Below are 14,690 nucleotides of genomic sequence, written 5' to 3' on the forward strand. Positions count from 1 at the left end.
GTTTGCCACTTTGCATATTGACTTTTTGGATTCCTCTTTGGATTCCTCTTTGGATTTCCTCTTTGGATTCCGTTTTGGATTCCGTTTTGCGGATTGAAATGTCATTTGAATATCGCAACACACGGAGCGTGGCGAAGTGGATTGCAATCACGGGGACGCTATAGCTTTTCAATTTGAATAAAGGAACTCAAAGAATTTGACAAAATGTTATTGTATTTTTATTGTTATAACTTTTGCAAATTTAATTGAGGATTGCATTGTCACTTTGCATTTTTAAAATACACTTTGAATAACGTATTTACAAATTACATTATGAAATTGCATAATGCATTGTCAATTGCATAACGTAATTACTTATTGAATTGCAAATTGCAAATTGCATTGCCATTTGAATTTTGCTACATATATGCTTCCATAGCATACACTGACCAAAGTGCTGTACAATAAGATAAAAAATAATAAAAATAATAATGATAATTAAAAATAACAATAATAATAATAATAAATAAAGATAAAAAGTGAATAAAATACAACAACACAACAATACATAGAGGTCATAATAATACAAAGGGGGAACATTCATTTCCAGGGCCTACCACACAGACATGAACAGGAGGTAGGCTAAAAGGTCAAGGGGCAAGGAAGGCCAGGGAGTAGAGGTGGGTTTTTAGCCTAGATTTGAAGGCAGAAATGGAGGGGGCGGATCTAATATCCAGGGGGAGCTGGTTCCACAGACGTGGAGCAGCAATGGCAAAGGCTCTATCACCTCTCTGCTTGAGCCGTGAGTGTGGCACATACAGAAGCCCTTTGTTAGAGGATCTGAGGGACCTTTGGGCAGAGTGGGGCTGAACAAGCTCAGTGATATAGGCCGGGGCCAGCCCATTGAGTGCCTTATAAACAAATAAAACAATTTTAAATTGGATCCTAAAAATAACTGGGAGCCAGTGCAAGTAGGCCAGAACGGGTGTGATGTGCTCGTGCCTCATGGTGCCAGTTAAAAGACGCGCAGCTGCATTTTGGACCAGCTGCAGACGTCTGAGTGAGGATTGGGGGAGGCCAAGGTAGAGGGAATTGCAATAATCCAGCCGTGATGTAATAAAGGCATGGATAACTATCTCGAGGTTGTGTGGGATAGGAAGGATTTGAGGCGGGAGGTCACTCTGAGCTGGTAAAAACTATTTTTGACTACAGTGCTGATCTGTTTGTCAAGACAGAGTTCAGAGTCGAGGATGACACCAAGGTTTCTGGCATGGGGTTTGACAAGAGGCGTGAGGTGACCTAAGTTTGACAGTGCAGTGTGTCTTGCCTTGGAGGGACCAAAAATTATGACTTCAGTCTTGTCACCATTTAGCTGGAGGAAGTTGTTAGCCATCCAGTTTCTGATGTCTTCAAGACAGACCAGGAGAGATTGGATGGAGTCCCTAGATTTTAAGGGCAAGTACAGCTGCGAATCATCGGCATAGAGGTGAAAAGAGATCTTATGCTTTCTAATAATGTCACCCAGTGGGAGCATATACAGGCTGAAGAGCATGGGACCCAGGATGGACCCCTGGGGGACCCCATATGAGACAGGGGCGGATGATGACGAGAACTGACCAATAGAGACAGAGAAAGTCCTATGTTTAAGGTAAGAGCTGAACCAGAGTAGTGCAGTCTCCCTAATGCCCACCTGCTGGTCCAGGCGGGTGAGGAGGATGATGTGATCTACAGTATCAAAAGCAGCACTGAGGTCAAGTAGTATTAAGATGGCATTATCACCAGAGTCCAGAGTGAGGAGGAGATCATTGGTTACTTTGAGCAGGGCTGTTTCGGTGCTGTGAAGGGATCTAAAACCTGATTGAAGAGGTTCAAGTATGTTGTGGGAGGTCAGAAAGGGAGTCAACTGAGACAGAACAGCTTTTTCTAGGACTTTGGAGATAAAAGGAAGCTTAGAGATGGGACGGTAATTATTCAGGCATTTAGCATCAAGGTTGTGTTTCTTTAACAGGGGTTGGACAACCGCATGTTTAAAACATGAGGGGACAGTGCCAGATGTAAGGCATGAATTTAGAATTATTTGAATTGAAGGGCCAACTGCATCAAAAACATCCTTAATGATAGAGGAGGGAATGGCATCATGGGGGAATGCAGTGGGTTTCATGTGCAATACTAATTCCCGCAGGTCAGAGAGAGAAATGGGCTGAAATTGGTTAAAAATAACTGGTGTACCAAAGTAATCAGGTGGAGTGGGTGATGGGGAGGGGGTAAACAGTGATCTGATGTCCTCTATTTTGTTAATGAAGAACTTAAGGAATTCCTCACAGGTAGCAGTAGATACATCAGCATCTGGGGAGTTAACAGGGTTGATAACAGAGTTAATAGTGCTAAATAAAATGTTTGGTCTGTTTGAGTGTTTACTGATCAAATCAGAGAGGTGCTTTGCCCTGGCTTTTTTTGCTGCAGCCTGGAAAGCAGCTAAAGCAGTTTTAAAAATTTCAAAGGAGACAGTAAGGTGATCCTTTTTCCATTTTCTTTCGGCTTTACGACAGGCCTGCCTGAGAGAGCGGGTGGCCTCATCCAACCTATATCGAGATTTTAGTTTGGGGCGGATGTATGTGAGAGGAGCTACAGAGTCATGTATGGAGGAGCAGGAAGAGTGGAAAAGGCTGACTAATTAATCTGGGCTGGAAGAGGATGATGCTGCTGTTGCAATGGTAGAAGCAACAGTTTGACTGAGAAAGCTATCAGAAAACTGGGCTGCAGTAAGAGAGTTTATATGGCGAGAGTAATGGCCTTGAGCTCTAGTAGCTGGCAGATGATTGGAGAGGGTAACATCAAACATAATAGGTCTGTGATCAGAGAAAGTCGCATCCTCAATTACAATATTATCAACAGAAAAACCATATGATAAAATAAGGTCAAGTGTATGTCCCAGTAAATGTGTAGCTTTGTTTATATGTTGAGTGAGACCAAAGGCATCTATTAAACCACATAATTCGTTGACCATGGGTCTGTCTGGACAGCAGACATGGATATTAAAGTCACCAAGTATGAGCAGACGATCGTACAATGACACAAAATGGGACAGAAAGTCAGAGAATTCTGTTATAAAGTCTTTGTCAGGCTTAGGGGGTCTATAGATCAGAACACAAGCCAGTGGGGACGTGGCAGATTCTACAATTATGCATTGCAGTTCGAAAGTGGAAAAACTGCCTACAGAGAGTGTCCGTACTTTAAAATCATTCTTGAAAACGAGAGCTACTCCGCCTCCTCTTCCAACGCACCTTGGCGTGCTAATAAACGAGCAGTTGGTGGGGCAAAGTTTGCTGAAAACAGAAGACTGACCAACTCCAGCGCCTATCCAAGTCTCGGTTAAAAATAGGAAGTCCAGATTGTGACGAGAGAAAAAGTCATTTAAAACGAAAGTTTTGTTCGACACAGACCTGCTGTTGACCAGGGTGGCTTTTGCTGTGGAGTGAATCACAGTCTGGGGGTGACGGCAGTATTCCAGAGGGCGGATGTTCAGGGGATTCACCCCACCGCTACGGATCCGCAATCTCGGACGAGCAGAGCTGACAGGTGTTTGGGGTCGGTGGGGGGTGATGGATAGGCCTACATGGCAGGGGAACCTCGGATCCCACGAACAACGAGCCAGGGAGAGATCATTCCGGCCTGTGAAGTGTTGATGGAGGACTTCCTTGCGGGGTGCAGAGTTGCCTACAGGAGAGGATCGTCCAGGAGAGCCGCGCCGAGACTGGATAGTCGGTATGGCATCCTCCGTTGCTCGATTGTAGATCTTGAAGGAGCGACGAGGCCCTCTGTGTATGTAGCGCTTCCTCCGACGGATCCCCGTAACCTGGCAAAGCTGGAGTACATCTTCATCGATGGAACTGATGGCATAGGAGGCAAGCTGTTGGAGCTGCTCCGCGGTGTAGATATATCCCATGTTTAGTAGGCTACAGCAGCTCAGGCAAAGCACAGCGCAAAGCCTCAATCTCCCTGGGAGTAAGTAAGTAAGTAAGTAAAGCTTTTTATTGTCCCCTAAGGGCGATTTTGTTTGCAGCAAGACATCAATAGACAACATAGGACAGAAAGTACAACATGACAGACCAAACATACATGCAGATAGTATATAGATAGTGCAGAGTGTATACAGGCATGCTGATAAGCATCCCTGCATGACATACCCATGTAAATCAGAATAATAATAATAACTACCATGTGTCAAATAAAATACCTTTCATACAGCAGGTAATCATACCTCACACTGCACCAAAAACACCATGTCGGCCCCGGGCTCCAAAATCTAAGTTCAGTAGAGAAATGGCACTGGGGAGTGGGGACAAATGAGAATCTATATCTATTGGTTTTAACTGCAGGGAATCTGAAACGTGACTTAGAAGGTAACAACTGAAACTCAGGATGAAGAGGATGACCATTAGCTGATAAAATAGATTCTGCCTTTTTGTGGACAAATCTATTGTATAGGTCTGCTAGACTACTTTGCTTGGCACCTATGATTTTGCCACCGGCCTTCACTACTTTGGCGAGTGAGGCTTTATCCTTTACGTTCAGATTTCCGTACCAGCATATCATAGAAAAAGATAAAACAGATTCAATGTACGATTTATAAAATATTCTCATAATGGTTTTATCCACATTGAATTTTGCCAATTTACGGAGGCAGGAGAGTCGCTGTTGGCCTTTCTTACATATATTCTCTGTGTTAAGATTAAAATTTAGCCTGTCATCAATTATGCTTCCCAGGTATTTATATGAGCCAACTACCTCTACAGGTTGCCCGTTTCTAGCAGTGACCTGGGTAGGGGGGGACTTGCGCCTATAATCAATGACCATGTCCTTCGTTTTTGATACATTCAAGTGTAAGTGAGCACTATCACACCAGGCTATAAAATCGTTTAAAACAGGACCATGCTCAGATTCTTTTCCATTTAAAAGACTAACAATAGCTGAGTCACCTGCCAACTTTAAAATATGTCTGTTTGTGTGCTGGCTACGACAGTCATCAGTGTATAAGATGTATAAAAGAGGGGACAGGACACAACCCTGTGGTGACCCTGTAGAGGACAGGAGCTTTTCTGAGTATACTCCATTTACCCTCACTCTCTGAGTTCATGTCTGTTAAAAAATCCAAAATCCAACCCACTAAACTAAAATCTAATTTAAAATTTCTTAACAGCTTATCAACTAAAATGTGTGGTTGAATAGTGTTAAAAGCTGATGAAAAATCAACAAATAAAATTTTGGCATGAGTGTTGCTACCTTCAAGGTGCTTAAGTATCAGGTTAAGCAGAGTGGCTGTAGCATCCTCAACCCCTCGCCTGGCCCTATAAGCAAATTGTTGTGGGTCCAATAGATTCTCTGTTTTGATGAGGAGCACCTTTTTCATTAGCTTTTCAAAACATTTCATCACCAATGAGGTCAAGGCAATTGGTCTAAAATCATTTAAAACCTTAGGGCGACTGATTTTTGCCACTGGTACAATAGTCGAGTTTTTCCAAATTTTGGGGACTCTCTGTTGGCTCAAGGAGAGCTTAAATATGTAATAAAATATTGGACCAAGTTGTTCAGCGCACGAGGAGAGTAGGTGACCCCCTATGTTATCTGGCCCGGGGCTCTTCTTAACCTTTGAGTGTCTGAAGGTATCTACTACGTCATGCAGATCAAAGGGCGCTGGGGCACTATCCTTTAGGTAGTTTTTTTGCTCTAAAATGTCATCCTTAAATGTTGGTGAGTCAAACCTCAGATAAAACTCATTCCTCGTCTGTGCCAGCTTGTCTGTGCCAGCATGTGAACCCATCCAGCACCAAATTCGGATTTCTTGTTTTCTTTGTACCAATTATGGTTTTCATGCTATCCCAAGCAGAGCCTAAATTGTTGTTTACCAATTGGTCCTCTAGCTTTTCTTTATAGCTCCGCTTTGCTCTTGCTATTTCATGTTTAACTTCCTTTTTTAGTTTTTCAACCTCCGGAAGGTTCCCTGCTCTAAATGCCTGTCTTTTCCTGTATAGCAGTGCCCTGAGTGCTTTCGTCACCCATGGTTTACTATTTGGGTACACCTTTACAGTTTTTTCAGGAATAACATTATCTTCACAAAAGGAGACGTAACAACTGACAACATCTGCAAGGACGTCAATGTTTGGACAAGATTGCTTAAACATTTCCCAGTCTGTACACTCATAGCAGCCCTGCAGACTCAATTTGGATTTGTCAGTCCGGACTTTAACCCGCTTTTCTGACCGTTTTTCCCCTCTGCAGTGCAGTGCAGTATGATGGGATAAGCTGAATACAATTATGGTCGGCCCCCCCAAGTGGGGGAAGGGGAATAGCTTTATATGCTCCTTTGATGGACCCATAACACAAGTCCAGCGTTTTGTTGAGTCTGGTAGGGCACTTAACATATTGGTAAAAGTTCCTTATGGATAGCAGTAATCGAGAGAGCATCGCGTCGGCGCGGACAGCATCGCGTCGGATATCTTGCGTGGATCAAAGGATATTTAGGATCCCTTGCGGCACTCTGAACTTTAATACAACTTGTAATTCATATACAGTAATTCAATTCATTATTATTTCAATAATAACTCTTGATACTAGGACCGAGCGAACTGCGACCGAGCAGGCGGACAGCATCGCGTCGGCGCGGACAGCATCGCGTCGGATATCTTGCGTGGATCAAAGGATATTTAGGATCCCTTGCGGCACTCTGAACTCTGCAACCACGATCGCCACAATATTGTAACGAGTGGTTGTCAGTATATTGTAGTTCATTTAGTATAGTTCGTTTTTTGATAGATTTTCGGCGCTTCACAAACACTTCCGGGTTTGTGTCAGACTGTCCTGACCTGTATCCATGGAAGAATGGAAAAAGATGAAAGATGAGTTGGACCACATTAACCGGAAATCCCTGAAGACAAAAGATATGAAAACTATTGAGACAGCAGAGGAACTGGAGGATCTGGAAAACACAAGTTCCAGAGCTCTCATGTTCACAGCTATCAAGGATTTGTTCGCTTTCTCCATGAGAGCTCTGAACCTTTGTAAAACTATTGCAGATACTAAAGATGTCACAAGTTCTGTCCCACATGATTTCCCCAACTTTGAAGAGATAATAAAGAAGCAGCTCCATGATGTAATACCTGATTTATTGAAAGCAGCTATGGCTACATTGCCTACTACAGGACAGGGCAACCCTAAAGAGACCAAAGAAGACAAACAGCTCCCTGTCAGACATACTCTCACGGTTGAAAGGATGGTTGATGGGGTCAGTGGAGACCAAGAGGATCCAGCGCCTATCACGGATGTAGATTGGATTGCGATGAAAAGGGACGTCAAAGGAACCCTAAAAACGGTTCCGGTGAAGAAGGCCTCAGTATCTGGGGGAACTGCAATCCTCAACTTCGCTTCAAAAGCTCACCTGGATGAAGCCAAAGAAGCCCTCTCCTTGAAGTACAAGGTTTCCTCGAAATCTGAAGACAGAAAGAAGTTGGATCCCAAACTAACTATCCGGGATATTCCAACTGACATAATCAGCAAAGAGACCCTTGAAGAGAAGCTCCTGGAGAAGAGCGAGAATATGAAATCCATCAAGGTTGTGTTCTTTGATGACAAGCAGAGATACGCTGTAATCCAAATCAGTGCAGAAACCCGGGAGTCAATAAGGCGAAATGGAGACTGTGTAAACATTGACCTCAGTGAGCACTATGTTACAGACCGTTTTCATGTCATCCAGTGCTATCACTGTCAAGAATTCGGTCACATGGCTAACTCTAGGTACTGTAAAGACAAAGACAAAGACCCTACATGTTTCTACTGTGGGGGGAGTCACACCTCAAGGGACTGCATGAACAAGAAAGACAACAAGATCAAGAAGATGAAGTGCTCCAACTGTTGCAAGAGCAGAAATCCCTCCGAGAAGAACTCAGCAGCAACACACAAAGCCTCTGACAATTTGTGTCCCTCGTTTGTAAGAGAGCGAGCAGCCATTATGTCTAGGACAGCCGGATGTGAACAGGCAAAAAACTCCTACATACAGAGGATCAAAGAGGCCAAAGCACGCCTCGGACGAGTTTAAGGATAGCAACATTTAATGTCCGATCTCTAGTCAACAAGACAGTAGGAGTCCTAGAACATCTTCAAGATGTTGACTGTGACATTTGTTTTGTGCAAGAGACCTTCCTTCGAGATGGGAACAAGGCCAAGCTGATGGAAATCAAAGACTATGGATGGGATGTCATATCGGACCCGAGGAAACACAGGAGTGGTGGAGGAATAGCCATGCTTTACCGGGATACTGTTCAGTTAAAATCCAACAGCAAAGTCATGAAGTACAAGTCTTTTCAAGTCATGGAGTCACTCTTGCACTCTGAACAAGATACTGTAAGACTGGTAAACATCTATCGACCTCCGTACACCAAGAAAGCTTGTTTCACTGAGTGTGCTTTCCTAGAGGAATTTGATGAGTATCTCAAAGACCTCTCAGGGAAACCTGGTTCTCCTATCATCGCTGGGGATTTCAACTTTCATATGGAAAGACCAGAAGAACACTACCCCAAGAAGTTTTACCAACTCTTGGAAGACCACGACCTGTACCAGCACGTTCCACTTGAGCCAACCCATGACCAAGGTGGAACTCTGGACCTTGTAGTTACCAACAAAGCCCTTAGAAGGAAACTGAGCTTGTTTAAGATCTGCCCCTCAAGGACCAAATCTGACCACTTCCTTGTACTCTTTGATGCTGATATTAAGCCAAAGATCCCTAAAGACAAGTTTATGACCTACAGAAATTTCAAAATGATTGATGCAGAACAATTCAAAGAAGAACTAATTGACTCAAAATTAGCGGACTTCCCTGAAGACATGCCAGCAGATGATGCTGTCATTCTCTACAACACTGTGCTGACTCAGCTAATGGATAAGCACTGCCCTTTCATCAAGAAGAAGATAAAGAAGAACCCGATGCCCTGGTTGGACTTGGAACTCCGCATTCTCAGGCGCAAAAGAAGAGTGGCTGAACGTGCTTGGAGGAAGAGAAGATAAAGAAGAACCCGATGCCCTGGTTGGACTTGGAACTCCGCATTCTCAGGCGCAAAAGAAGAGTGGCTGAACGTGCTTGGAGGAAGAGCAAAGAAGAAGAAGACCTTGCAAGATCGGAGTTGCCTCATGTTATACAGTCGCCAGGACCGAAACAGCGTGTGGCAAGATCGGAGTATGTTAGAGCTAGGGATGAGTTCACTTGTTTCGAGTATGTCAAGAGATGTGCTCACCACAATGCCTCTCTCAAATCCCCCTCAGGGGACTCTAAAATACTCTACAAGAAGCTCAATAGACTACTTGGAAATGATGCTCAAGACCTTCCAAACCACAAAGATCCCGTTAAACTTTCTGAAGATTTCAAAGATTTCTTCGCAGACAAAGTTACTACCATCCGGGATGGTATAGAGAAGGAAAAGAGTATAACTCCTACAGCAGCTGAGGAACCCTCTTTTGCTACTGACAAAGACCAACCCCTCAACAAAGACCCTACTCTTGATGAGGACTGCAGATTCTACAGTTTCTCTGAGATAACAGCTGATGAACTCAAAGACTTACTCTCTAAGATGTCCAACAAGTTTTGTTGCCTGGATCCAATCCCAACATTTCTTCTTAAAGACTGTGTAAAAGAGCTGACGCCTGTTCTACTCCACATCATTAACTCCTCGTTAAAGACCGGAACTTTTCCATCTGACATGAAGAAAGCAGTCATCAAACCAACTCTGAAGAAGGACAATGCTGATGTTGACATCCTTAGCAATTATCGACCAGTCTCCAACCTTTCTGCTATTTCGAAGATTCTTGAGAAAATTGTGCTGAACCAACTCAACGTCCATCTCTCAAGACATAGTCTCTACTCAGAGGTCCAATCTGGATACCGCCCTAATCACAGTTGTGAAACACTGCTGGTTAGAATGTGTGATGATATCAACAGGGAGATTGGAGCTGGCAATGTTGTCATTGTTGTACTGCTTGACCTCAGTGCAGCGTTTGACACCATCGACCACACAGTATTGCTGGAAAAGCTACTGAATGACTATGGTGTCACCGGAAGCGCCCTGCAGTGGATGAAGTCCTACCTTGAGAAGAGATATTTCTGTGTAAAGATTGATGATACGCTCTCATCCTTCTTGGAGTTGTTGTTTGGAGTCCCCCAAGGATCACTCCTGGGGCCGATTCTTTTCATTCTTTACATCAAAGCCCCCCAGAAAATCGCAGGGAAATATGGACTTGATATCCAACTATACGCAGATGACTTTCAGCTTTACATCTCGTTTCATCCAAATCGTGCATCTCAGTTTACAGATGTTCAAGACAGAACCAACAGATGTCTTGCAGAAATAAAAGTGTGGATGGTCAACAACTTCATGAAACTCAACGAATCAAAGACCGAGCTGTTGGTGCTAGGCAAGAGTCATGTCCTCAAACAATGTGAACTCAATGTCAGCCTGCAGTTTGGAAGCACGACAATTCTACCAACTGAGTGCAAAGGGGATAGCTGGAAGAGCCTTGGAGTGAAGTTCGACAAATCCCTCAACATGGAAAGACAGATCAACAGTGTGAAGAAGAAATGCAGCTGGACAATGATGAACCTGAGAACCATTGGTCGCTATCTTGATGAAAGTATCAAGCTCATGATGGTGAAGCAATTAGTCATATCTAAGATAGATTACTGTAACTCTCTTTACATGAACCTGCCCAAGACCAGATTAAAGAAGCTAAAGTCCATCCTAAATGGGGCGGCACGTTTCATCTATAAAATCCAAGACAGAACTACTGACCTGGTTCCCTTCTACAAGAAATCCCACATTCTCCCAATAGATCAGAGGATTTTCTTCAAGGTCTGTCTACTGACCCACAAAACAGTTCATGGTAATGCACCTTGCTACCTTAAAGGGACTCTTACCTTTGTTGCATTTTTACACTTTTTTTGGATAAGGTTAAATTGGTATTAATAAGGTAATAACACTCTAATATGCAAGACAGACCCACCAGGAGTAAAAACAAACAATTATTTTACTCTCATAATATTTAGTGAAAACTTCAACCAATAAAATTCTTCAGACCGAATGACCTTATTGGCCGACAGACCTGTCTGTTTGCTGCATGGATATATAAGGTTTTCCGTCTGCTTCTTGTGGCGCATTCGGGCCCGCGTCATCAAGGCGCGTCCTCAACTAGAGGGTTTGTTTTGATTCCACGGCAGACAGTAGCGAGTAGCGACCGTAGCGACTGACGATGGCATACCAAAGTGGTCCACGGCGTACTGAAACTGCACCATTCAGTCCGATTAGGGGACTCATCTCGGACTCAGACTCACAGAGTTACCCTCCTCTGGAGCCTCAGGAAGACCTCCAGACTGTTGGCCACCAACTGCACCATTCAGTCCGACAAGGGGACCCGATTCGGCCTCAGAAGCCAAGTGGTCCCGCTCCCCTGGATGATTCTCAGGACCTCCAGACCGTTGGCAACCAACCGCACCACTCAGTCCGATTACGGGACCCATTTCGGACTCAGACGCGACGTTGTCCCGCTACTCTGGAGCTACAGGAAGACCTCCAGAACGTTGGCACCCAACCGCACCACTCAGTCCGATTACGGGACCCATTTCGGACTCAGACGCGACGTTGTCCCGCTACTCTGGAGCTACAGGAAGACCTCCAGAACGTTGGCACCCAACCGCACCACTCAGTCCGATTACGGGACCCATTTCGGACTCAGACGCGACGTTGTCCCGCTACTCTGGAGCTACAGGAAGACCTCCAGAACGTTGGCACCCAACCGCACCACTCAGTCCGATTACGGGACCCATTTCGGACTCAGACGCGACGTTGTCCCGCTACTCTGGAGCTACAGGAAGACCTCCAGAACGTTGGCACCCAACCGCACCACTCAGTCCGATTACGGGACCCATTTCAGACTCAGACGCGACGTTGTCCCGCTACTCTGTTTGTAATGCTCATACACCTTTCTTATACTCAGTGGGACCACTGTCCTTCAACATGGGGCCTCAAAACGGTATCGCATGAAGCCCATAAAGTGAGCCACCTGCTAAATTTCTTGTTTACTAGACCCCTGGTAGATATTATGACCCCTGGGAGTCTAAACATAACCCATGGGAGTCTAAACATAACCCATGGGAGTCTAGAACTTTTGTACTGTAGCGACCCTGGGACAGTTAAATAGTTTGTGTGTTATGTGTTACATTATATTTCGTTGTCCGCTATGCCAGTTGTTCTATGTGTATGTATTGTAATGTTCTTCTTGTCAATCAGCGTGGGGGCGAATCATTAGGTCAGCTGGGGGAGGGCCTTGGAAGAACAGGAGGGTGGGGGCCTGCACGCGAGTGAGACCGTGTTGGGGGTTGCCGGGGTAACCGGGGTTTGTTTTGTGTCGGTTTTCTGCCGTTGGTTACAATGTTACGGGTTTCAGTGACCTGGTTTTGGTTCATTAAAACTACCTTCAACTACTAATGACTCGACATCATTATGTCACCGGCGAGGTCGTTACAGTACTCTTGAATGTGCTGTAATTCTCAAATGCAACAAAGGTCAGAGTCCCTTTAAAGAACTTGTTGAGATGGAGGTAGCATCAGACACTTGCAACACCAGATCGAAGATACCAGGTGACAACTTCAAGCTGAAGATATCCAGAACGGCAAAGACGAAAGTAGATGCCAGGAGATTCTCTAATTACGCACCAGTTGCATGGAACTCTCTACCTCTAGAAATAAGATGCATTAATAATACTAACTGTTTTAAGAGAATGTTGAAGAATTATTTATATAACCAGTTCTAAAACCATTTTTATTTTTCTTTATAAATATAATGATGTCACGGTAATATCAGTTTCTTACCAACTTGAAAGTCTACACCACTTTTTGTGCACATTTCACAGCCAGCCGCTCTGACATGGTTAGCTGCCTTCCTTGTGTTGGCTTGCTAATCATATGTGCGGGATATAAATGCCTCATTTCATTTCATTTCATTTCATTTCGTTTTCTGGAGAGAACAATGATTAAAATCCCCAAGGATCAGCACTGGAGCGTCGGGTGATATTGCCTGTAGTTTTTGGGTAGATTGCAATATAGTCTCCGAGGCATTGTCAGCGTTTGCCCTTGGATGGATATACACAACCATGACGAAAATTTGGGGGAACTCTCGGGGAAGATAAGGGGGGCGCAGTGATACGCACAACAGTTCAATGTCTTTAGTACACAGTCTTTCTCTTACAATAACATTTTTGCAGTATCTTTGGTTCACGTATAGGCAGACCCCGCCCCCTTGTGACATACCGGTCGCAGCGGCATCCCGATCAAGCCGCACGGGTGAGCCAAAGCTGTCAATGGCAAGTTCGGTGTCCGAATCCCTCTCCGACAGCCATGTCTCTGTGATCACCAACAAGCAAGCGTCTCTGAATTTGTGTTGGAATCTGACGTTGGCTTGCAGCTCATCGACCTTGTTTCGAAGAGACCGCGCATTCGAGAGAATTATGGAAGGCAAGGGGATATGGGAAAGGGGTTGTTTCCTTAGTCTTAGACGCAGGCCAGCCCGCTTTCCTCGCTTCCTGATCTTGCGGGGAAACGCGCCGGTAGAATCCCCTTTTCCACTTGTTTGATCGGCAAAACAGCTTAGATCGGGAACCACTAGATTCACACCACGAAGATCCTGAAAGTTACTCCATTGGAGAAGAAAGTCTTTGCTGTATGTTATGCGCTCCGGTTTAGTGAACCCGTTTAGAGCTTCCGCGAGATGGATCACTGTCCACAGAAGGAACAAGACGATTAACTCCATGATTTGATGCTTATCTGGTCAACTCAATAAAATATATTAAAAGTCAATTTATAAGATGATTTGTTGGCCAATTAAATACTGTGCATAAAAGGTGCATAAAAACACAAATCACAAAAACAAACAAACAGTGTTTTCGAACAGACGTGACTTGCTGCCGGTCGCTGCATGAGCATGCGCCCAATGTTTAGGGCTAGTTATTAGTCAACCGACTAACCTAGCTGCTGGTCAGCGTCAAATCCGCCGACAGGATGAAGGAGAGGGAGAGAGACATTGAGTAGCCCAAAAACAGCAGCGGTGGAGCACAGGCAACCAGCTTCAGATCGACCGAGGCGTTGGATATCCAAAATCAAGCTCAGGATGCGGTAAAGTGCAAGAATTTTTTTTGACAAAAGAAGGCCAAAACGAAGTTAAAACGTATGACAAACTTTGTCATAAAAATAAAATAGATTAAATTGCGAAAACTTGAAAAAACTTAAATAAAAACAAGGCAGACGGAGCGGCGTCAGTGTCGCCAGCGTCCCCGTAACGTAGCAACAGATACTTTTTTAAGTTTGAGGTAAAGCTTCACGTTCGTGTAAGCATGGGTAGCACTAGGCTACTGACTTTAGTGGCTTAACCTCACTACATCTGTTCTGAAATCAAAGACGATTCAAGATGTTCATTTTAGCGCAACTGGACTATTAAATATAAATATAAATATTTTTAAATATTTTTTATTTATGTTTATTTTTTTCCACAATGTCTTTTTTTTTTTAAACGATTTATGATGACTATATGCTCTGTAAAGTGACCTTGGGTGTCTTGAAAGGTGCCTCTAAATTAAATGTATTATTAAATGTTCTTGATTTTGCTTGTAATTCCGATTCA

The sequence above is a fragment of the Gadus chalcogrammus genome, chromosome 4 (assembly GCF_026213295.1).
Source record: "Gadus chalcogrammus isolate NIFS_2021 chromosome 4, NIFS_Gcha_1.0, whole genome shotgun sequence".
Classification (NCBI taxonomy): Eukaryota; Metazoa; Chordata; class Actinopteri; order Gadiformes; family Gadidae; genus Gadus; species Gadus chalcogrammus.